The sequence below is a fragment of the Haemaphysalis longicornis genome, unplaced genomic scaffold (assembly GCF_048455015.1).
Source record: "Haemaphysalis longicornis isolate Haplotype H1 unplaced genomic scaffold, Haemaphysalis longicornis Haplotype H1 scaffold_49, whole genome shotgun sequence".
Lineage (NCBI taxonomy): Eukaryota > Metazoa > Arthropoda > Arachnida > Ixodida > Ixodidae > Haemaphysalis > Haemaphysalis longicornis.
This window is the reverse complement of record NW_027526384.1, coordinates 1,361,088-1,383,519: the sequence shown is the minus strand read 5'-3', so window position 1 is coordinate 1,383,519 and position 22,432 is coordinate 1,361,088. Positions and strand designations below refer to the sequence as shown.

At 50.4% G+C, this 22,432-nt stretch overlaps 1 long non-coding RNA gene across 1 annotated transcript in view; it reads right to left on the bottom strand.

Moving 5' to 3' along the window:
• Positions 1-22,432, bottom strand: part of LOC144137738 (uncharacterized) — a 202,417-nt gene that overhangs the window by 96,060 nt on the left and 83,925 nt on the right. Inside the window, exon 3 of the long non-coding RNA XR_013315723.1 lies at positions 14,816-14,969. This is a non-coding gene — a long non-coding RNA (uncharacterized LOC144137738). The remainder of the gene's footprint in view (positions 1-14,815; positions 14,970-22,432) is intronic.

The following is a 22,432-nucleotide window of genomic DNA, read 5'->3' as shown; positions in this document are numbered from 1 at the left end:
TGCAGTACTATCTCTTCCGCGGTCGCCACTCCTTCGGGCGCGCTGTGCATATAACCGGTTTGCTGCTCTCCGGTGGCCTTTCGGTCGACGGTTGCTCTCCGCTTGCGCTTGAACCCCGCTCAGCGTCGCATCACACTAGGGTTCCCGCGAGGGGAGGTGGGCGTAATTTTTTATTACCCCGCGTGATTCCGTTAATCGGGACCTTTCATTTGATATTTTACCCGCCTTAGCGTCATCAGTTCGACTTTTCACTCAATCTAATGCGGTCATTATTCTGTCTAAAGGGGCGTTGCCCAGTCACTTCAGCTAATTCATTTGAAACAGCAGAAGGGACAGTCCCCGCCCCCTTTTCCCCCGTCTCTCACGTCTTTCTTTGTGACCCCTAGTATATCAAGCCGTTAACAGTAGCAGGCGAACAACCCGCAAGCAAGCGCCGGCGTGTGCTTTCCCACCACCCTTTCCCACCCTCTAGTGGATCCATCAGAAGGAAAAGTTCAGACAACCCTTTTTTATTACCTCAACAGTCAATTATCACTCACGCGCCCAGCCCCGAAAACTTGGTACACAGCAAGTGCTTAGGGTCATGAAAATTCAACAAGAAACTAAAAAAAATTCACAAACCCCTTCCCTCCCAACCGATCATGCCGATCGCGGATGGTGCTGTACCCTCAGGTAACCTGAATTCCGAGCCCACAGCGACGCATGAAACTTAACAGCTAACCATAGCTGCCTGCTAGGCTACTCATATGCACTCAAACTCAAAACGGACACAAAACTCATATGTACTCAGAACTCAAAATGTACTCAAAACTAAATATGTACTCAAAATCAAAGTGTACTAAAACTCAAAATGTACTCAGAACTCAAAATGGACTCAGAATTCACTAGGTCTCAGGTGTACTAAAACTCATTCGGACTCAAACTCAGTCGGGCTGACTCGGCTCAAACTCACTCAAGCTCAAACTCACCATGCCACACTAGCCTCGCGCTCAATCAAACTCAAACTCACGCATGAGTTTGAGTCCAAATGAGTCTGAGTGAGTGGACTCATGAGTGAGTTCGCCGACCTCTGCGTGTGAATACGAAGTAGGCGTTGAGCCAGAAGGAACGGACGCTGAGTGGGGCTGAGAGTCAAAGGCGGGCGCTCGAGGAACGTCACTTGTAGCAAGCGGTCGGCGTCGGCAGAAACGTGGAACATGTCTGGGGACGTTACCCACGAAACATATGGGGCGATTATGTGGTGTGCGCCATGGGTTGGGGGCTGAGCTGCCACACGAGTTTATGGGAGCACCCGCTGACTTGTGGCGTACTGCAGCGGCTGAAATGTTGCGGGCGGTGGCTGCGCACAAATCGCAGCATACGTGTAAGGCCCTGCCACAGGTGAAGCGAAGGGCGCCGCCATGGCGGAAAGAATAGGTGCTGCCATAGGCGAAAAGAGAGGCGCCGCCACAGGTGCGGCTACGGGCGTCGGCCATGGGCGACTCGAGGTGAGCAGTAACAGCCGGGAGCAGGTGCGCACTCGAGTATGTAGGCTGGCGGTCTGACGGCAGCGCTTCGGCGACTCGGTCTTGAATTACGTGGCGCACCATCGTAGGTAAGGGGCATGAAGGCGTGGATGCCAATGGCTGAAGGTTAAGTTGACGCGCAACCTAATCGCGCACGAATTGTTCAATGTGTGGAAGAAGAGGCGGAAGATCAGATGAGATTGCAAGCGCTGAAAGTGAGGCCCGATGGGGTGAGCCATTCGGGAAGCACTGGCGGGTAGAAATGCACTGCTTCCTAAGCTCGTCGTAGCTAAGAAACCATTTGATGACGTCTCCAACCCTTTGCGGGTCCTTGCTGAACAAGATCTGGAACGCGCCATCCTCGATGCCTTTCAAGACGTGGTTGATCTTCTCGGACTCCGGCATAGCAGGATTTACGCGCCTACAGAGGTCTACAACGTCCTCATATAGCTCGTGTACGTTTCGTCGGCAAGCTGCGCGCGCCCACGTAAGCTCTGTTGAGCCCGAAGCTTGCGCACTGTTGGGCACCCGAACACTTCTAAGAATCTCGTTTTGAAGGCAGACCAAGTTGTAATGTCGGCATCGTTGTTGAGGAACCACAGCTCGGCTATTTGAGTAAGGCTAAAGCCAACGTTAGCACGCTTCATCGGGTCATCCCAGCGGTTGTGGGCACTCAATCTTCGTGATCGTCATGAAGAGTCACACGTCTTGATCGTCGGTTCCGGAGAACCTGGAAGGGTCGCGTTGAGGAAGAGATCTGGAGCACATGATGGGTTCATGCTACGGAGGCGACTTTTCTCGATGGATTTCTTGTGATACTCGTCGAATTATGCTGTTGCTGCGTAGTTAAACGCTGGAAAGGCAAAGGGGAGCTGCACCTCCACCATACTTTAAGGGGGTTTATAGCCGGAAGCCAGCAAGACGTTTGAAAAGAGACACAGACCATAGATGAGCAAGGCAGCGAAGGCCGATGTCTCAGCACGTTCTCTTAGAGCACGCTCTCGTTCCGAGCCACGCAATACTGGTCGTGCTTCTTCTTCTCGCGCCCAGCACCTTGCACCTACCATCTTAGTCCGCGCAGAATAGTCCTTCTCGCAGCGCATACCCCGTCCGCTGCATAAGAAAGATTGGCGCACATGAACCACATGACATGTCGTGTCGAGGAGGACCTACTATTCTCCAGTAAAATATATATATATATATATATATATATATATATATATATATCAAAGTTGCAGTCCTTATTGCCAGTGCTGTATGGCGTTTTAACGGTGTTTTATAGTGCCGAATGAGGTATGATTGCCTTTTTTTATTTATTTATTTATTTTTTTTATGCAGGAATAAATAATTGAAAATTCAAGTCGAGAAAAAATGCGCCGTTTTTTCCGGAAGCGGGAATCGAACCCACAACCTCCGCATAACGCGGAGCACATTAGGCAGCTGTGCTCGCGAATGATCTGTTTCTATATGTTTTGGAAACCTCACCGCGCTTCCACCATCCTTGTAGATAATAAGGCGTCCTTGGGTAGGCTGTTAATAGGCTGTTAAAAATAGCGCCCCTTTCAGCTGGGAAAGCGCCCAAGAGGAAGCATTCTGCGAGCTGCGCTAACGCCTACAAAGCCTGCCTGTGCTCGCTCATTTCGACGAAAACGCCGAAACAGAAATGCATACGGACGCCAGTGATATAAGCTTGGGGCCATTCTCGTCCAAAAGTAAAGCGATTGCGAAAAAGTAATCACCTATGCCAGCTGTGGTCTGTCCAAGGAAGAAAAAACTACTCAGCTTCTTGGAAAGGATGCCTCGCGATTATATTGGCCATTTAGAAGGTTTGCCCAAACGTGTATGGCATACCGTTCAAGGTTGTCAGAGACCACCATGCGCTCCGTTGGCTAGTCAATTTCAAGGACCCCTCTGGCCTTCTGGGTAGGTGAAGCATGCGTTTGCGAGAATTTGACGTTACAATAGCCTATAAATTTGCCAAGAAACACACCGACGTCGACTGGCTGTCTGGCGCGTTCGTCGACCCACCACCACAACATTCCGACGAAGACGGCACATTCTTCGGAGACGTAACGGAAAGTGACCTAGCCGCCCAGCTGCGTACTGACCCCGAGTAACGCATCATGATCGCTACTATCTCGAAGGACGCAATGTCGCCGTACCTACGGCCTTCAAACGCAACCCACCTCCATTCAGCCTCAAAAACGTCGTCCTTGTGAAGAAAAATTGGAACCATGGAACGAGAACAAATTACTTTCTTGTCATCCCCGGGGACCTTCGTGAAGAAATATTGGAAGCGTGCCACGGCGATCCGCCTTCTGGACATATCGGCACAGCAAGAACGATGGGAATAATGAAGGCCAAGTACTACTGGCCCCACCTTACAACCGATGTGTTCCACTATGTCCGAAGCTGCCGTGTCTGCCAGCGACGAAAAACACCCCAGATGACACCCGCCGGACTTTTGCAGCTGATCAACATTGCAGCTGATCGAGGCCCTTTCAACAGATTGGAATGGATCTCCTGGGCCCGTTCCCTACGTCACGATCCGAGAACTAGTGGATTGCTGTAGCAACTGACTACATGACGCGCTGCGCAGAGACCGCCGCTCTTCCGAGGGGCACTGCCAGGGAAGTTTCGAGGTTCTTCACGAACCAAGTTCTGCTGTGACATGGAGCTCCTGAAGTCTTAATCACGGACCGCGGAACGGCCTTTACTGGGGAGCTCATGCAAGGAACCTTGCGCTACAGCAATACGGATCACCGACGAACGACGGCGTACCAGCACCGAACTAACGGACTGACAGAACCTCTAAAAAAATATCGCGGATATGCTGTCTATGTACGTCGACGTCGAACGACTCGGGACGAGGTCCTCCCGTATCTCACGTTTGCGTACCGCACAACGATTCAGGAAACTACGCAGATAACACCGTTGGGGCTTGTCTACGGAAGACGGTCGACTACGGTGCTTGACGCCTTGCTTCCGCAAGTAGAAGGCGACAACCTCAACGCCGACGTCCAAGAATACCTTCAACGTGCGAAGGAGCCCCGCCAACACACTTGAGTTCGTATAACGGACCAGCAGCTGGTGCATGCCGGCCACTACAAGCTCCGACGCCAACACGCCGAGTACCACCCAGGGGATCGTGTGTGGGTTTTCCCTCCAGTCCGACGACGCGGATTCAGTGAGAAGCTCCTGCGACGGTGTTTCTGACCCTACCAGATGCTACGACGTGTTGGCAAAATTATCTACGAACCGATCCCCGATGGTAATTCCGGCAAAGCAAGACGATACACGCGACCCGAAGTCGTCTAAGTGGTTCGGCTAAAATCTTACGGTGCAAGATGGCGGAATAATTTTTAGATGCAAAGCATCTCTTGCTCGGGGCTATGCCTGTCCGTCGGCCTGTACGTCGGCAATGCCGCGAACCATGCATTGGGTTTGCTTATTTACGGTTTGTATTTACTGCCCGGCCACGCCCGGCTCTGTTATCTGTGTCCCAAGCGAAGCGCATGTTCCACTCTTTATTTTTATGCCGCATGAGTTATCGCATTCAGAAAAGGAGAGTGCTTCGCCCTAACGTCACTAGCCTAGAATAATATTTTTTGATCTCTAATGTTCTGGATTTAAATAAACGGTTCCAGAATCACTAGCGCCAAAAGATAAAAAAGCTTGCACAGCAGACACCGCGGTATTCAATTCGCCAGTACTCGCCTGCGCAGGTCACTTTGTTGAATGCTGCTTCGCCGCCTGTGTATTTCTGAGTGGTTAAAGGAGCACAAGTTCGCTCCAATACACTTGCTTTTACTTCAAGAGAACTGTGTCATCTTTGGCTTCGTGACAACATATATATATATACATATATATTGTGAGCGCTGTCTTTACACTGATTGCTTGAGTGTATTCTCTATATTCTCTATTGTGTCCAAACACACTATCATCAGCGTCGTCTCACCCACGCATCATTTGGTGTCATCATCGTATCCCTGGCGTCCCGCAAACCTAATCATCATCGGAGTTGGTTTTTCTGCCTGCTTGGAAAAGACCGCCAGAATAAACGCCACGCCGCCCTGCCTTAGATCTGCTTCCCTGCTTTCCTCTCTCACGACGTAGAGTTGCTTGTCGGCCCCGTCCTCTGCCGCTCCCAGCTACACTCCTGGATCTCCGTTCCGCTCGACGTCTCCCGCTACGCGAGCCAACGATGCAACGAGAAAGCGCGTCGGAACGCAGCGCTCCACCGCCCTCGGCGTGGGTGATCACAGGCCACAAGCGCGGCCCTCCCTCCTTCGCTGGTCTTCGGGGTGAAGACGTCGAAGATTGGCTGGACCAGTATAATCGCGTCAGCCAATTTCACCGATGGGATGATGCTTTTAAACATCGCGATGTTCCATTCCACCTAGACCTTGTCGCAAAGACATGGTACTTCAACAATGAGGCAACCATCGAGAACTGCACCGATTTTACTGAGCGTCTGCGCAAAGCATTCGGCACCCCGTCAGCTGGCGTCGATGGAGCCAGGAAAAATCTGGGTTCTCGCGTCCGACGTCCCGACGAAACATTTGCGGCTTACATCGAGTACCTCGTCGCCCTATGCCACCGAGTGGACGAAAGCATGCAAGAGGCCAATAAGGTGCGGCACATCTTGAAGGGCATTGCTTCATTTGCATTAACGCCCTCGCAGTCCCCATGGCAGTCAATCCCCAGTCAATCAGACAGTCAATCAGAATGTCAATCCCCTGTTAGTCAGCGATGTGTGGGAGACCTGCCAACGAATCGATCAGTTGCAGTCTCTTCGCCTTCAGCCATACCCGGCTCGTCTGGATGGGAACACAGATCTGCGTACACAGATACGCGCAATCATTCGTGAGGAGCTAGGCAACCGTAACTCATCGTGTCTCCCACACGATCACTGCCACCGTAGCACATCTCAGCTACGGGATCTAATCAAGGAAGAACTGGCATTCATAACTTCGTATCCACCGGCAAATTAGACTCCTCCTGTCCCTTACGTGACGACATACGCAGAGGCCATTTCAAAACACCCCTTGTTCGTGGCATCGCCTCCGCTTTCGACTGCTCCCGGACATTTGACGGCCATTGCCCCCTCTCCGGGTGCCCAGGCGTACTACGCGCACGTGCGCCCTGACCGCCAGCTTTTCCCTCGGGACCGCCCAGTTGGGTACTACTGGGGAATTCGGAGCCACATTTACCGTTTTTACCGAAGACGCCAGCAGGATGAACGCCGAGGGCACGCTCCTGATGATCGGGATAACGCCCGCTTTGCTTACGGTATTTGTAGGACTCCATACGTCCCTCCTATTCGCCGTTCTTCCCTGCCTCGCGAATCTTCTGATTTTTCTCACCGTGATATTCCAACACGACGCAGATCGCCTTCGCCCTACCGCCGCTCGCTGTACCCTCTTCGTCCTGCCTCACTTCCCAATAACCACCATCGCAAACTAGCGCCTGCAGTTTTTGGAGGGGAAACTGCATCGCTCAAATTAACCTGAACTCCTCCTGAACGTCCGTGAAACTTTCCGTGAAATTTTCGCTCGCACAACTGCTTTTAAAAACAGCTTTTTCCCGCGCACAGTGTCAGAGTGGAACTCATTGCCGCCAGGTGTGTTTGAATCCGGCAAATTTTTAGAAGAACTGGAGCGTCTTTTCTTGTTTGCTTAGGGCTGCACTAAGTTATGAAGTGATTGCTGTCTGTTCTTGTATTGTATGAAGTTTTTTTATGTATTTTATGTACCTCCTACATTGTCTGTGACGATGCTAGAGCTGGTTTGCTTAGTATTTTTGTATTGTTGCCACTCCTGCCTGGGCCTAAATATTGGCCTGCAGTACCAATAAATTATTGGTGGAAGTGGAAGGTTTGCGTGTTGAGGCACTTGTTGATACGGGGGCTAGTGTGTCAGTTATTAGTGCACAGTTATGTTCACGTCTGAAGAAAGTGAGAACTGCTTACGCCGGGCCATCCTTGTGTGGGGCAAATGGTGATGCGATTCGACCTTCTGGATAGTGTACAGTGCGGGTTACCAGAGACGGCTCCTACATTACATTCAGTGTGCAGTGATGACTCTGTTTTATCATGAAATTATTTTGGGCTGGGACTTTTTATCAGCGTCGTCTGCGGTAATTTGCTGCCGCCAGCCTGCGATTTACCTCACCGAGACAGGAATGGCCTGTGCATCAGATGCTCCCGTACCGCGGTTGGTCTCTGCCGAAGATTGTGTCTTGTGTCCCGACCAAGAAGCGGTGTTTTCCGTAACGTGTCACAATATCGCCGATGGAGATTTGTTTGCCATACCAGCTGGGAACTTCGCTTGCAAAGGAGTTATAATACCGCCCTGCGTCGTTCGCTTTTCACAGGGATCAGCTTTCATCGCCGCAGTAAACATTGCCTTTGGGCCGATTCTGCTTCCTAAAGGCACTATTTGCTTCTGTTCTAAACGAGGAAATTGGCCGTCTTGCGCTTTGCCCTATAGAATCACTCGAGCATGCCTGTGGGCAAGCGATTACGTCTTCGAGCCTTACATCCACCATCAGCACTGAGCTAAGCGAGGAAAATAAAAAAAAATTACACCCATCTCCCCGAAGGGAACCATGAGTAGGATGCGGAGCGTCAAGGTGGTTTCGTTTCCGTTTCCATTATGTTTCTTAGCCAAATTTGGTTGAAATATAGTGCACCCCGTAATGCTCATATATCCTACTCATGGTTCCCTTCGGTGAGATGGGTGTAATTTTCCTTATTGTATGCGTATATACGCGAGTGGGACGAGATTGAAGTGGTTTGCACGTCTTCTTACTTTGAGTACCACGGCCTTATGGTCGCTGAAGTGCACAGTCAGTGGATCTCGTAGCAGCGGTTGTATGTAGTCGTCGCCGTTGCAGTTCGTAAAGACGAGATCGATACATGTTCCGTGGATTGTAGTTGGGTGTAATTGCTGTTAGTGTTTGCGCTGATGCTCTCACTTAATTTCGTCAGCACACTCAGTGACGGGTCTTTTGCTTCCACCCTACTTCATCTGAAGAATCACGGAGTCAGGCGCAAGCACAATCGGAGTTGTTGTTGTTGTTCCTCTTCTATAGCACGTACCAACGTGGGGGATTGGCCAAGAAATGGTGGTGTGCGGACGCCGGACCACCGGCGACGCCGTGGGACATACCTCCGAGTATAAGACGTGGGGGATTGGCCAAGAAACGGTGGTGTGCGGATGCTGGATCACCACCAACGCCGCGGGACATACTCCCGAGCATAAGACGCTCCGCATCTAAAATCATTACTTGCCCTTCTTAACAAGCACAAGGCGTTGTTTGACAGACATTCCCGCACTCTTGGACGAACATCAGCAGCGACTCATCGCATAGAAACCGATGGTTCTTGTATCGTCCGCTGTCTTCCCTATCATGTTTCGTCCGCAGAACGCAAAATCATTCAAGAAAATGTGAACGACATGCTTCAGCGCGACATTGGTCGCCCTTCAGGCATTTCCTGGTCTTCGCCGGTTGTCGTGGTCCGCAAGAAAGATGGCTCAGTGCACTTTTGCATGGACTACCGAGCGCTAACAAAATAACCCGGAAAAAACGTCTATACTAGCCCCGAACCGACGACGCTCTCGACACGTTACACGGCGCAGAATACGTCTCGAGTCCCGATCTTCGGGCAGGATATTGGCAGATCCCCATGCCGAAGCCGATAAAGAAAAAAAACAGCCTTCGCCCCACCAGACGGCCTCTAGGAGTTTAACGTGATGCAGTTTGTAATTTCCAACGCTCCGGCCACCTGTGAGTGCATGATCGATACTGTACTTCGTGGCTTGAAGTGGAAGACTTGCCTATGCTACCTAGATGATATCGTCATTTTTAAGTGCGAATGCACTTCTTAAGCGAGCCTGAATCGTCCGCCGCCGTCGTCCGCATAGCAACAGCTGCGGGTGCGCGCGCTCCTCGTCTTCCCTAGCAACGGGGGGAGATGGGCGCGCGCTACTCTCCTCCTCCTCTCTCCGCTCAGTGACTGCGGGTGTTGGGCGCCTCCTCTCCACTTCGGGCGGGAGAGCTCTCGCTCGCGTAGCGGGCGCTCCGCATTCCGACGCGTGAGGGCGCTCGTGTAGCGGCCGCGTGGCGCGGGAGGGTATTAGTCGAGCGCGCGCCGTCGTCGAGAGCGGTCGCTGGTCCTGCATCTCGATAACGATGATGGCGGACCGGGCAACGGTACCAGCAATAACGAGTGAAATATCTTTCTTTGTAGTTTTGTGCGTGTGTGTAATCTCTCGACTACTCATTAAGATCACGATATCCACCGTAATCGCGCAATCAACAACCGTGCATTCGCACTTACACACTCTCCCCCTGGGGGAAGTGCGAGGGAATTTTTTCGTCCACTTTGGCTGAACACCTTCAACGTGTGGATGAAGTCGTCACCTGTCTTGGCAATGCTGGTTTGCAACTGAACACCAAGAAATGTCGCTTTGCCAGTACCTTAACCAGTCTTGGGCCACGTTGCAAGCAAGGAAGGTATACGCCCGGATCCAGACAAGATCAATGGGGTCCTCAATTTTTCCCGGCCTCTTCGTCAGAAAGAGCTGCGAAGTTTCCTTTGCTTGGCTTCCTATTTCCGCCGCTGCATCCAAAATTTTGCAACAATAGCCTCACCCATCCACAAATTACTCACATCCGGAACTCCATTCGTGTGGACCCAAGACTGCGAAGAAGCTTCCCAAACCCTGAAACAAACCTTAACTTCTGGACTAGTGCTCTGCCATTTCGATGAGTCGGCACCCACTATACGTCACACCGATGCCAGTGGACACGGTCTCGGTGCTGTCCTTCTTCAGCGTACGGATTCCTCGTCGGAGCGAGTAGTTGCCTATGCAAGCCGCACTTTGAATCCCGCTGAGAAGAACTACACCATAGCTGAGAAAGAGTGCCTCGCCGTTGTTTGGGCCGTGCAAAAATGTCATCCTTATTTGTATGGCCACCATTTCTCAGTGGTAACAGACCATCACGCCCTCTGTTGGTTATCCTCCCTCAAAAACCTCTCTGGGTGCCTTGGCCACTGGGTACTCCGTCTACAGGAATATGACTTCACTGTGACTTACAAGTCGGGGAGAAAGCACAACGATGCCGACGCTCTTTCCCGTTGCGCACAGCCGACCGCCCAATGCTCACAGCCATCGTCCCAATGTAACTCATCACCTTCAATAACTTCGCCCGCGTTGCCCATGGCCCCTTTGCAAACCGCCGATCAAGCTATCCTACCTTACCTTGTTTCTCTCCAACAAGCCGACCCGTACTGCCGACGATTACTGGACCTTCTCGACGGTTCAACATCCCCACCTAACAGCCGAACACGCCGCCAAATAAGTTAATTTCGCCTTTTCAGTGGTAGAGCCCTTTACCGCCACAATTACCACCCTACCGGAGACAGATGAATTTCAGTTATCCCTCGCTGTCTTCGAGCCCACATCTTGGAAGTTTTCCACGATGACGCCACAGCTGGCCATCTTGCTTTCTACAAGACCTACGACCACATCAAAAGCAGATTCGTTTGGCCAGGCCTTTTCTCCAGCGTCGCTAAATACGTTGCGTCCTGCCCTTCATGCCAGCGTCGTAAACGCTCGATCTCAGCCCCTGCCGGTATGCTACAGCCGCTGCCCTGTCCTTCTGCCCCATTCGAAGTTGTGGACATCGATTTGTATGGACGTTTGCCTTTCACTTCGACGGGTCATGGATGGATTGTTACCGCTGTAGATCACTTGACGCGGTATGAAGAAACTGCCCCTCTACGTAATGGCTGCGCTTCTGAGGTCGCAGATTTCTTTCTGCAAGGCATCTTCTTACGGCATGGACCACCTCGTACTCTTTTAAGTGATCGTGGCCGAACCTTTCTGCCAGCAGTCCTTGAGGAAGTTCTCCAAGCTGCTGGTACTACCCACAAAACCACGTTGAGCTATCATCCACAGACAAATGGGTTAACAGAACGGTTCCATCATGGCCTTTCCGATATGATTTCTCTCTATATCAACCCCGACTACAGGAACTAGAAAGTCATACTTCCCTTTGTCACATACGCCTATAATAACGCCGTTCAAAACACCACTGGATTTTCACCGTTCTTTCTCGTCTACGGCCGCCACCCACCGTCCATTATAGACGCTTTCTTTATATTCCTGTCCCGTGGATACCATAACCAACATCACCGACCAATTTGTTTCTTGATTAGCGCGGTGTTGGAACCTCGCACGATTGAACACCGAATCCTGTCAAAATGACCGCAAGTCTTGCTATGACGCAGACCGGCGGGAAGTTATATTCAAACCCTGGGGATGAGGTACTGCTTTCGACGCCGCTCCGTGCGCCAGGGCTCTGTGAAAAGTTTATGCCGCGCTTCATTGGAGACTAGTGTGAGCGCTGTATTTACACTGATTGCTTGAGTGGTCATTCTCTCTATTGTGTCCAAACACACTATCATCAGCGTCGTCTCACCCGCGCATTGTTTGGTGTCATCATCGTATCCCTGGCCTCGCGCAATCCTAATCATCATCGGAGTTGGTTCGGCTGGCTGCTTGGAAAAGACCCCCGGAATAAACGCCGCCCTGCCTTAGATCTGCTTTTCCGAGGTTTCCTCTCTCAAGATTATATATATATATATATATATATATATATATTGAGAGAGGAAAGCCGGAAAGCAGGCCTAATGCCGGGCGGTGTTTATTCCGGCGGTCATTAGTAAGCAGCCAGCCGAACCAACGAACTCCAATGGTGATTAGGATCGCGCGAGCCTAGCGATACGATGATGACACCAAACGATGCGTGGGCGAGACGATGCTGATGATAGTGTGTTTGGACACAATAGAGAGAGTGAAGCCTCAAGCAATCAATGTGAAGACAGCGCTCACAATATCTATATATGCCGAAGTGTACTTCCCCCAGTACCTTGGTGTCCGGCAGACCTCGTGTGGGGATTACCGAGAGATCCCCATCCTCATACAATAAAAGTCGCTATAGCAGTGGGAGGATACGTTTTGCTATCAGGCTAAAATGTTTAGCTTGTGTGGTCCTCTGCGAGGAACAGTGACTTCCAAAATGGCGGCACCACGTAACTATTGTATTGATAAATTTGTTTCTTGTTCTTTACCGTGCTTAAGTCGTTAAAACGCTGAGTATTGCCCTCCGGTTGCAATTAGCATCCCAAAAGAACTCACTAATCAAAGAAAAAATTGGCGTAGCTTGCAATAGTGGTGCAATGCTGAAGAGACAGCAGAGCTGGAGTCGACTTAGCTTCTCCCCACAGCAGACCCCCGGAGAGAGAGGGAGCAGCCGCAGACCAGCAGTGAAAAGCCATTTTGGGCGACACTGTAACGCAAAGACCATAAACGTATGTACAGTGTTTTATTCAGTAGCAATCGTCGTCATGCTTTTCTTCATCGTCTTCCGCCGGCACATGCGCGTAGGGCAAATCTTCTTGCAGCGCGTCCTCGCCTCGGTAGACCTCCATTTCTTCATCAGCTGGTCGGTTGTTGGTCCCCATGTGTGGACTGTAGAGGGTTGGCTGGACACAATTGTTGTCATCGTGCCTCCCCCGTGTCGCTGGTTGCAACATGACAACGATAATGAAGGCCGGAGCTCCTCTTGTGGCGAAAGCCCACGCGCAAGCCTAGACGACGCCGGGAGGTCGCCACGAAGCACACGCTCACGTGTACTGGGTAATATGTTTGCTAAAGCCACTGAGTGAAGGCCTCCTGCCGTGGACGCTGGGCGGTCGGCGTGAGGCACACGCTCATGTGCGCTGGGGGTCTTTTGTCTACGCTGAGTGGATTCACGTCGGCGTAAACAGCTTTGCTGTGAAGAAATCTTTCTCACTGTTGCATGTGCCATTTCCGAAATGTGTGGTTTCAAAAAAGGTCAAAACACGCTTGAGAATAAATTTTGATATTGTCAAAAATATTCCAAATACACAAACGTAGGAATGTTTATACACTAATATCTCTGGTTTTTCTTCTAGGTAGCATATCAGAAAAGCAATTTTTTTGCATAGAAGGCACACCTTGGCTACTAGGCACGTCGTAGTGGGGGACTCATGATGAATTTTTAATATAGAACACTTTGGGGGGTTTTTCACATGCGCTAACCTTTCGACACATGGGTGTTTTCGGTTATCGTTCAATTTAAAAAAACGCCCGCAGCATCCGTGGGTGGACCGGTATCGTCAGGCTCTCCAACAACGCCTAGCCACTCGGAGCCACCCTGAGAGGGGAGCAAGAAATGAAGGAAGCTTACCCTAACGCGTAAGACTTCACGATAGCGAAGCTGTACACAAGCTTCACAACCATCACGACGGTTTAAATCGATTATTGCAGCGGATTGCAGCGGATTTGTTTCGTGTTCGCTGCCGCAACGACCTTTACTGCATCATCGTTGCTATAAGGGAGAGCTTCTTTCATTTTTTGGAAGTGATAGTAAATGGACTTCATGTTAGAGGGGTGTACCCTATGACATGTCTTTCTCGTGCCGAGCAAATGTTGCCACGATTATGGCGAACGCTAGTCTTTTTTGCAAATATTGGCCAGTCTACCTAAGTGGGTTTGCTTGGCTTGACAAACGTGCGCTGGGGACGCTGGGCGGTCGGTGTGAGGCAGCTAAACACGAGCGCTAGGCATTTTCTTGGTTTTATAGGGACAAAGTCGCTTAGGGGCTGGGGCAGTTGGCATCTCCTATAGTCGTCGTCGTCGTAGTCGTCGTCTCATGTAGTCACGATACTAAAACACCGGGAAACTCGTTTACCCCTTGCGCTAGAAAGCTTTGTCCTTCAGACAAGAGACTTTTACAGCAAAGCTGTATACCTCTACCACCCAACAGTTTCATCGTTGGCAAAAACGTCAAGGCGCAACGATTGCACCTATACAATCCATGCTTCGCCCCCCCCCCCCCCCCAAGGTTTCATGCTACTAGAGGTATGCACGGGATTTTTGTCCCTGAATGATAGCCTTACTAGGAAAAACCGTCGGGCATGTGCATCGTGCCGTCGTGTGTGCTTTTTGGAGGTTCAAGAATAATTCCTCAACTTTACCGGCCCTGCGGCCGCCGCAATCTCGGCCAACCACCCTAAGTAGGTATTGGTTGGCTTGGAAATTGCGGAACGGGGGGCGCTAGGCGGTCGCCCCGAAACACGCGTTCACATGCGGGAATTCACGCGCGCTAATCATTTTCTATGTATTTTTTTAATGTGAAAGCCCAAAATAACGACTCCCTAAACAGCTTCGCTGCTAAACCACAAAACTCGGAAGGAAATGGGCTGCACTTACCGGAGACAGGCAACCCCTGTGCTTGAAGTAATCTCCGTCAAAGGTTACGCCATGAAGCGTTGGCCACGTTTTCTGGTTTCTGTAATACACACGTGTAAGTTTCTTCCCTCTGGAGTCCGTATGGAGGTTCGTAGAATGAAGTGAACCTAGTGGTCTGAAAGAAATAATGTTCGTGTAAATATTTTCTCTCTCTCTCTCTCTCACACACACACACACACACACACACACACACATATATATATATATATATATATATATATATATATATATATATATATTATAAGGGGGTTTATAGCCGGAGGCCAGCAAGACGTTTTACAACAGACACAGACCAAAGATGAGCAAGGCAGCGACTGCCGATGTCTCAGCACGTGCTCTTAGAGCACGCTCTCGTTCCGAGTCACGCCATACTGGTCGTGCTTCTTCTCGCGCCCAGCACCTTGCGCCTACCATCATCGTCCGCGCATATTAGCCCTTCTACTGGCGAATACCCCGTCCGCTGCACAAGAGAGATAGGCGTGCAGGAACCACATGGGATGTCGTCTTGTCGGGGACTAGTACTATCTCCAACACTATATATATATATATATATATATATATATATATATATATATATATATATATGCGATGGGGCCGAAGGCGTGGTGAACACAACGTAAGAAACGCGACAGCGGGGGGTTCATTCCGACGTTTCGACTTCGAGACAAGTCTTCTACGGGAATGATGGCTTCGGTCGCTTCGGAAGAGAGCATATATGTCGAAAGTGGAAAGCGGGTTTACGAATGGCGAACGATACCACACACAAACATACGTGAATAACACAAACACGAAGCGGGAATCTTCGTTATTAGAAGAATGAACAAAAAATGAACAAAATATGAACAGCGAAGAGAAAGACGCCAAGATAGTTGGAAAAAAAGGCAGAAAGGGAGGCGAAAGAGCACTGAAAAGGAATTCGAGTGGTGGCGGAAACGCGAAAAGCTCAACAGCGTCCGAAAGTGGGGTTGTACAACAAAGGAGAGAAGGCAATATATCTTCCGCCGCTAGCCGCCACTATGCTAACTCCCAGACGCTCGGAGGGATCGCGTTTCCGTTGATTGAAAGCGAGTGTCCCGCCATATGTTCGGAAAGTGCGAACAAGGCATTTTACAGCCCGTTTATGGGTCCGTTCCCCGAGCTGAGACAATTGCAGGACGTTTTGTGTTCGCGCAGAAGGAAACTGCCCGCAACCATTTCACCGTTCCCTCGCCGGACGGACGCCTTCCGAGAACGGGGCGCTAGGCGAGTTTTCAGGTCTTTGTTAAGAGCTGCCACTTTGCAGCTCAGCGAGATCCCCTGCGTCGTCGGTGTCTCCCCTCCGCTGAGTGGGGGATGGGGGGGGGGAACAGCCAAACCAGAACGCTAGCTGCTCAACGGGATGATGGAGGGCAAAACGGAGAAAATAAACCCCGATGGTTCGGTAGCTGGGCTTAGAAGATGACTGTAGGTGCAAGGGAGGGAAAAATAGATTTGCAAGCTGTCAAAATGTAACCAGTCCGCGGGGGCGAATAGTGATAACAGCGGCAAAGATATGTGCGCTCGAGTAATAACACAGACCCCAGAATTGTATTGCTTAGAAAGGAAGTCCTTTTCGTGAAACCTCAGTAAACTTTCATGTTTATTTTAATGTCTTTCGCTGGTGTCTCTGTCTCTACTTACCGTATTTTTTCGCGCTCTGTGTGAGTTTTTATGTTTGGAGACACTACATATATATATATATATATATATATATATATATATATATATATTGATATATATATATATATATATATATATATATATATATATATATATATATAGATATATATATATATATATATATATATATACATATATATATATATATATAAATATTTATTTAATTATTTATATATGGTTAGGAAATGAGGGGGCTCGTTACGAAATACAGAAAGAAATGCGGGCAGTCTACAACGCTAAAGCAGGCATAGGGCAATGGTTGGACTATATTTTTTTTACCGTTAGTGAAATTATATATATTTTTTTTCATATTAATTGAAGCGAGAAAGAAAGAAAGAAAAAAAAACATCCCCCTCGCGAGGGGCACGATCAAATGCAGAGCATTTCTGCGGGGGGGCGCGCCTGCAAGTCGTATGGATTTCGTATTGGTTGTTGTTGTTGTAATTGTTGTCTTCCAGCGTAGACATTGTCGATGAAGTCGATGGTGAAACGTGCCGTGAACCCCCTGCCGCGGCTATGACGCAACGTGGAGCGGCTATGACGCAACGTGGCGCGGCTATGACGCAACACAATCCAACACAATCCACTTTAATCCAATCCAATCCAAGCCAATCCAATCGAATCCAATCCAATGCCCCTCGCGAGAGAGTGTTATAGCGCTGAAATCGTCACCACGCGAACGCGTGATGCTGACGTCACGATCACGCCACAGATGTTAGCGACCGCAGCTCGCTTAAACGACATATGTGGTTTAAGCGCGAACCGACCGCGGCGAGAGAGCGCGATGCGAGCGCCCCACCTGTTCTTGCGCGCGAACCTAACGCGGCGACAGAGGGTGTTGCGCACGTCTCCACCTGTTGTGCGCCCGAACCGAACGCGGCGAGAGAGGGCGTTGAGAACGGAGAGAAGGCGAGGAGGACGCGGGGGAGAGGGCGCACCTCTGGCCGACGGTTGAATGAGTCAAGGATATAAGGCACCTTCGTAACCTTCTGTTCTGTGTCGGCTTTCTGGCTCAGTTGGTAGAAAACCGTGCACCTTGCGTTCCGCCCGCAGAGTCGTAGGATCGAAACCTGGCGCCGGTAAGTATTATTTTTTTATATAGTGTAGGGGGAGCGATGCGGACGCGGACTACGGACGCCAACGTGGGTGACATCGTGAGTTACTGAAATGATTTAAAACACGCGCCCAGAGTGGGGACCGAACCCCCGCCTTTCGATAAGATCTCGAATGCCTTACCAATTCGGCTATCTGGGTGACTGTGTTCTGCTTGACTTTCTGGGGTATTTATATTTACTACAACTGTATCTGACGCTTGAGGGTGGTAGCCAGCGCCACTCAGACTACACGGGGAGAAGGGGACCTTCTTTTCAACCCCCGGGGCGTGACGCGAACGTCTACAGCCTGTCATAAGCAGGTAACTGGCGGGAAACCCTCTTATGCTACCTTGGCATTAAGGCTGCCACAACCGAGGCCCTCGCTAAGCTTTCGCAGGATAATATGGTTAGGAAATGAGGGGCTCGTTAGGAAATACAGAAAGAAATGCGGGCAGTCTACAACGCCAAAGAAGGCATAGGGTAATGGTTGGACTATATTTTTTTTACCGTTAGTGCATTTATATATATTTTTTTCATATTATTGAAGCGAGAAAGCAAGAAAGAAAAACACGCGCCCAGAGTGGGGTATAAGATTAGTAGAGACAGAGACAAACGAAAAAGACGTACAAAATAAAAATAAGTTTACTGACGTTTCAGGGAGAGGACTCCCTTTCTTCAGAGGACTGCATTTCTACTCTGAAGAAAGGGAGTCCTCTCCCTGAAACGTCAGTAAACTTATTTTTATGTTGTACGACTTGCTCGTTTGTCTCTGTCTCTACTAACCTTATTTTTTCGCGCTCTGTGTGAGTTCTTATCTTTTCAGACTATATATATATATATATATATATATATAAGAGAAGAAAAACTTCGAACAAGGTAAAAGCACGATTGTGGCCTACGTTTCAGCAAAGAGAACTTGCAAAGAGAACAGCAAGTTCTCTTTGCTGAAACGTAGGCCACAATCGTGCTTTTACCTTGTTCGAAGTTTTTCTTCTCTTGTGTTCTCTACCATCTTCAAAGTTCTACTACTCCCTGGATTATATATATATATATATATATATATATACAGGGTGTCCCAGCTATCATGCACCAAGGTTTAAAAAAAGATTAATGGCGTAACTCGAAGAAAACCTAGTGCGTAATGTTTGCAGTACTGTGGAGAAGCGGACGGATAGTATTTTTTTTCGTAATGATACTTAACTAATTAATTGTAATTAATTATCTAACTCGCAAAGTACTGTTCTAATCACAGAAGTGTCAATGAGGCACTTGTAGGTACCCACGAGGGGCATCTAACTGCGGTATTTTCAGCGACGAACTAATTGCGTATTCATTTATTCTGACTGGCAAAGAAAACCCGCGAAATATGAAAAATACCACGTGACGGCAGTGCCTTTTTTTCGTAAATACACCACTGTAAACACAGCTTTACCCTGTATCATTTGGTGGAGAGTGCTGCATCGGCCCCGTCCTGCTCTACCTCACCCCTTCCTTGGCACGAGTGAGCCGTGGACACGGCTGACTCGGAGGTGCTGATCACGGAACTCCGAAGCGGGCGTCATCTCCGAGGCCCCACAATGGCACCGCCTACTGAAGCAACGAGCGCCACTACGCCACTGGTCATCGTGAGCCAGCCTCGAGATCCTGGTTTCTTCTACGGTACCGGTGATGTCGACGTGGAGGACTGGATCAGCCGCTACGAGCGTGTGAGTGCCCACAACCGCTGGGATCCCACTATTATGCTGGCGAACCTCGGGTTCCACCTGAGAGGTTCTGCGGAGACGTGGCATGACACCAACGCAGCCAGACTTACTAGCTGGGATAGCTGCAAGGCGGAGATAATTGCAATTTTCGGCAAGCCTGCTGGGCGCTAGCTCGAGGCGAAAAAGGAGCTTGCGTCGCGAGCGCAGACGTCGACCGAGCCGTGCGTCAGCTACATCCTAGACGTACTGGCCCTTTGCCACAAAGTTGATGCTGAGATGCCCGAGCAAGATAAAATCGACCACATTTTGAAAGGCATAGCTGACGATGCCTTTAATCTGCTCATGTGCAAGGACTGCTCTACCGTAAACTCAATTCTGAGTGAGTGCAAGCGTTTCGAGCAGGCCAAAAGCCGTCGAGTTACACAACAATTCAATCGCCTTCCAAATACCGCCGCCACTTCTTCGTGTCAGGGACCGTTTGCTCCTTCCGGTCAACCACCCTCGGAGACAACTGCGGACGCAGTGACACGCATTGTCCGCCGCGAGATCGAGGCGATGACACCGGTCACCGGCCACCACTCGACGTCTGATGGCAATCTTCCGGCGATCTCGGTGATACAAGCGGTTGTGCGCGACGAAATTGCGAGCATGGGCCTGCACCCAGCCTGCCACGTGAGCTACTCAGCCCATCATCAAGTTCCCTTCAAGTCGCGTTCATGCAGTCACAATGATCACGTCCCCTGCCCTCCGAATTTCCGCGCGCAACGTCGGCCCTCGTCTTACAGAAGCCCGGCGGAGTGGAGGACGCCCGATGACAGGCGTGTCGGCCACGTTGCACGGTATTGCCGCAGTCGCTGGTTCCCTTCCGCTCAAACCTCCTGGAACGACGATACCATTGACCATGCGCCACGTCGTTTTGCACCTTCCTACCAGCAGCGCACTGCCGACAACCCCGCCGCATCCACTCTGCGATTTGGCCGCTCCCCTTCTCCCCAGCGCCGACAGTCTCGCTCCCCGCAGCCCCGCCGCTCTACTTCGCCGAACGACTACGTACGTCCCACATCGGAAAACTAGTGGATGCAGCTCCCGGAGGTGATGCTGCATTCCCGACCTCGACCGAAAATCCTCTTTTGACGGTACCTACCAGAGACAGTTTACTTGACGTGAATGTTGACGGCGTGCCTGTCCGTGCTCTAATTGATACCGGGGCGCATATATCGGTAATGAGTGCAAATCTCCGTCGCCGCCTACGTAAAGGTATGACGCCTGCTCTGTCGTATGTTCAAGTTGCTGACGGCGGTACGCCGGCCATCGCTGGCATGTGCACCTCTCGTGTTAGTATCGCCGGCCACAACACCACTGTCGTTTTCTTTGTTTTGGACAAATGCCCTCACGACATTATCCTTGGCCGCGATTTCCTGTGTGAACATGCCGCGCTCATCGATTGTTCAGCGGGACTTCTGCATCTGGAGTTACCGGTTTTTGATAGCGACGCGCCCCCGCTGCGCTTATGCTCCTGCGAATACGTTCGCCTGCCGAGTCAAGCAGCGACCTATCTTCCTCTCGCTACTTCCACGCCGGTTCCTGATGGAGACTACCTTGCCGCTCCCATCGTCGACGTTCTCCTGACGCGTGGTGTTGCCCTTCCACACACTGTTGTTACCATCAAGCACAACAGCGTTAACTTGCCTCTAATCAACTTTGGATTTCACACTCAAGTCCTTCCCGAAGGACTCACCATCGCCACCCTTGCTCCTTTCTGTGCACCGGACGTTTCTGCTTTTGCTTTGAACCATCCGTCAATTCCCCACGAAGTCTCCGATCCGCTCCTTACCACTCCAGATAAATTTGCACCAGTGATCAGCCCAAAGCTATCACCCGCACAAACAAACCAACTGCGCTGTCTTCTGACATCATTTGCCGACGTCTTTGACTTGAGCGACAAAGCTTTGGGGCAAAGTTCTACAGTCACCCATCGGATCGATACAGGTGATGCGCTACCCATTCATCGACGTCCGTACCGTGTGTCCCATAGTGAACGAGGCATCATCCAGAAAGAGGTTGACAAAATGCTCGCCAAGGACATTATCGAACCTTCCTGCAGTCCCTGGGCTTCCCCGGTAGTTTTGGTAACGAAGAAAGATGGCACTTGGCGATTCTGTGTAGACTACCGCCACCTGAACAAAGTAACCAAGAAGGACGTCTACCCTCTTCCCAGGATCGACGACGCCTTAGACTGTCTACACGGTGCCAAATACTTTTCGTCCATTGACCTACGCTCAGGTTACTGGCAGATTGCAGTCGACGAGATGGACCGAGAAAAGACCGCCTTTGTCACCCCAGACGGTTTATATCAGTTCAAGGTTATGCCTTTCGGTCTCTGCAACACGCCAGCTACCTTCGAACGCATGATGGACTCTCTCCTGCGGGAATTCAAATGGTCCACATGCCTGTGCTACCTCGATGACGCCATTATTTTTTCTCCATCGTTCGAGGCTCATCTCCATCACCTGTCCGAAATACTTGCTATTTTGCGTCAAGCGAACCTACAACTCAACTCCGCGAAATGCCGATTCGCCAGGCGCGAACTAACTATCTTGGGCCACCTTGTCGACGCATATGGAGTGCAGCCTGACCCCGACAAAATAAAGGCGGTTAGAGATTTTCCGGTGCCCCGGTCATCGAAAGACGTTCGAAGTTTTGTAGGCCTGTGCTCCTATTTCCGTCGCTTCATCCGAGGCTTCGCTGATATCGCCCGCCCTCTCACCGACCTTCTCAAAAAGGATTCCGTCTTTTCGTGGGGAAGTGAGCAAGCTCAGGCTTTCAAGACCCTGATCTCACTCTTAACAACTTCGCCCATTTTAGCTCACTTCGATGTTGCCGCTCCCACGGAAGTACGGACTGACGCTAGTGGTCACGGCATTGGAGCCGTCTTAGCTCAACGCCAAACGGGCCACGACTGCGTTATTGCCTACGCCAGCCGCCTGCTGACACCAGCTGAACGAAATTATTCTATTACTGAACGGGAATGCCTTGCCCTAGTGTGGGCTGTCGTCAAATTTCGCCCATACCTCTACGGTCGA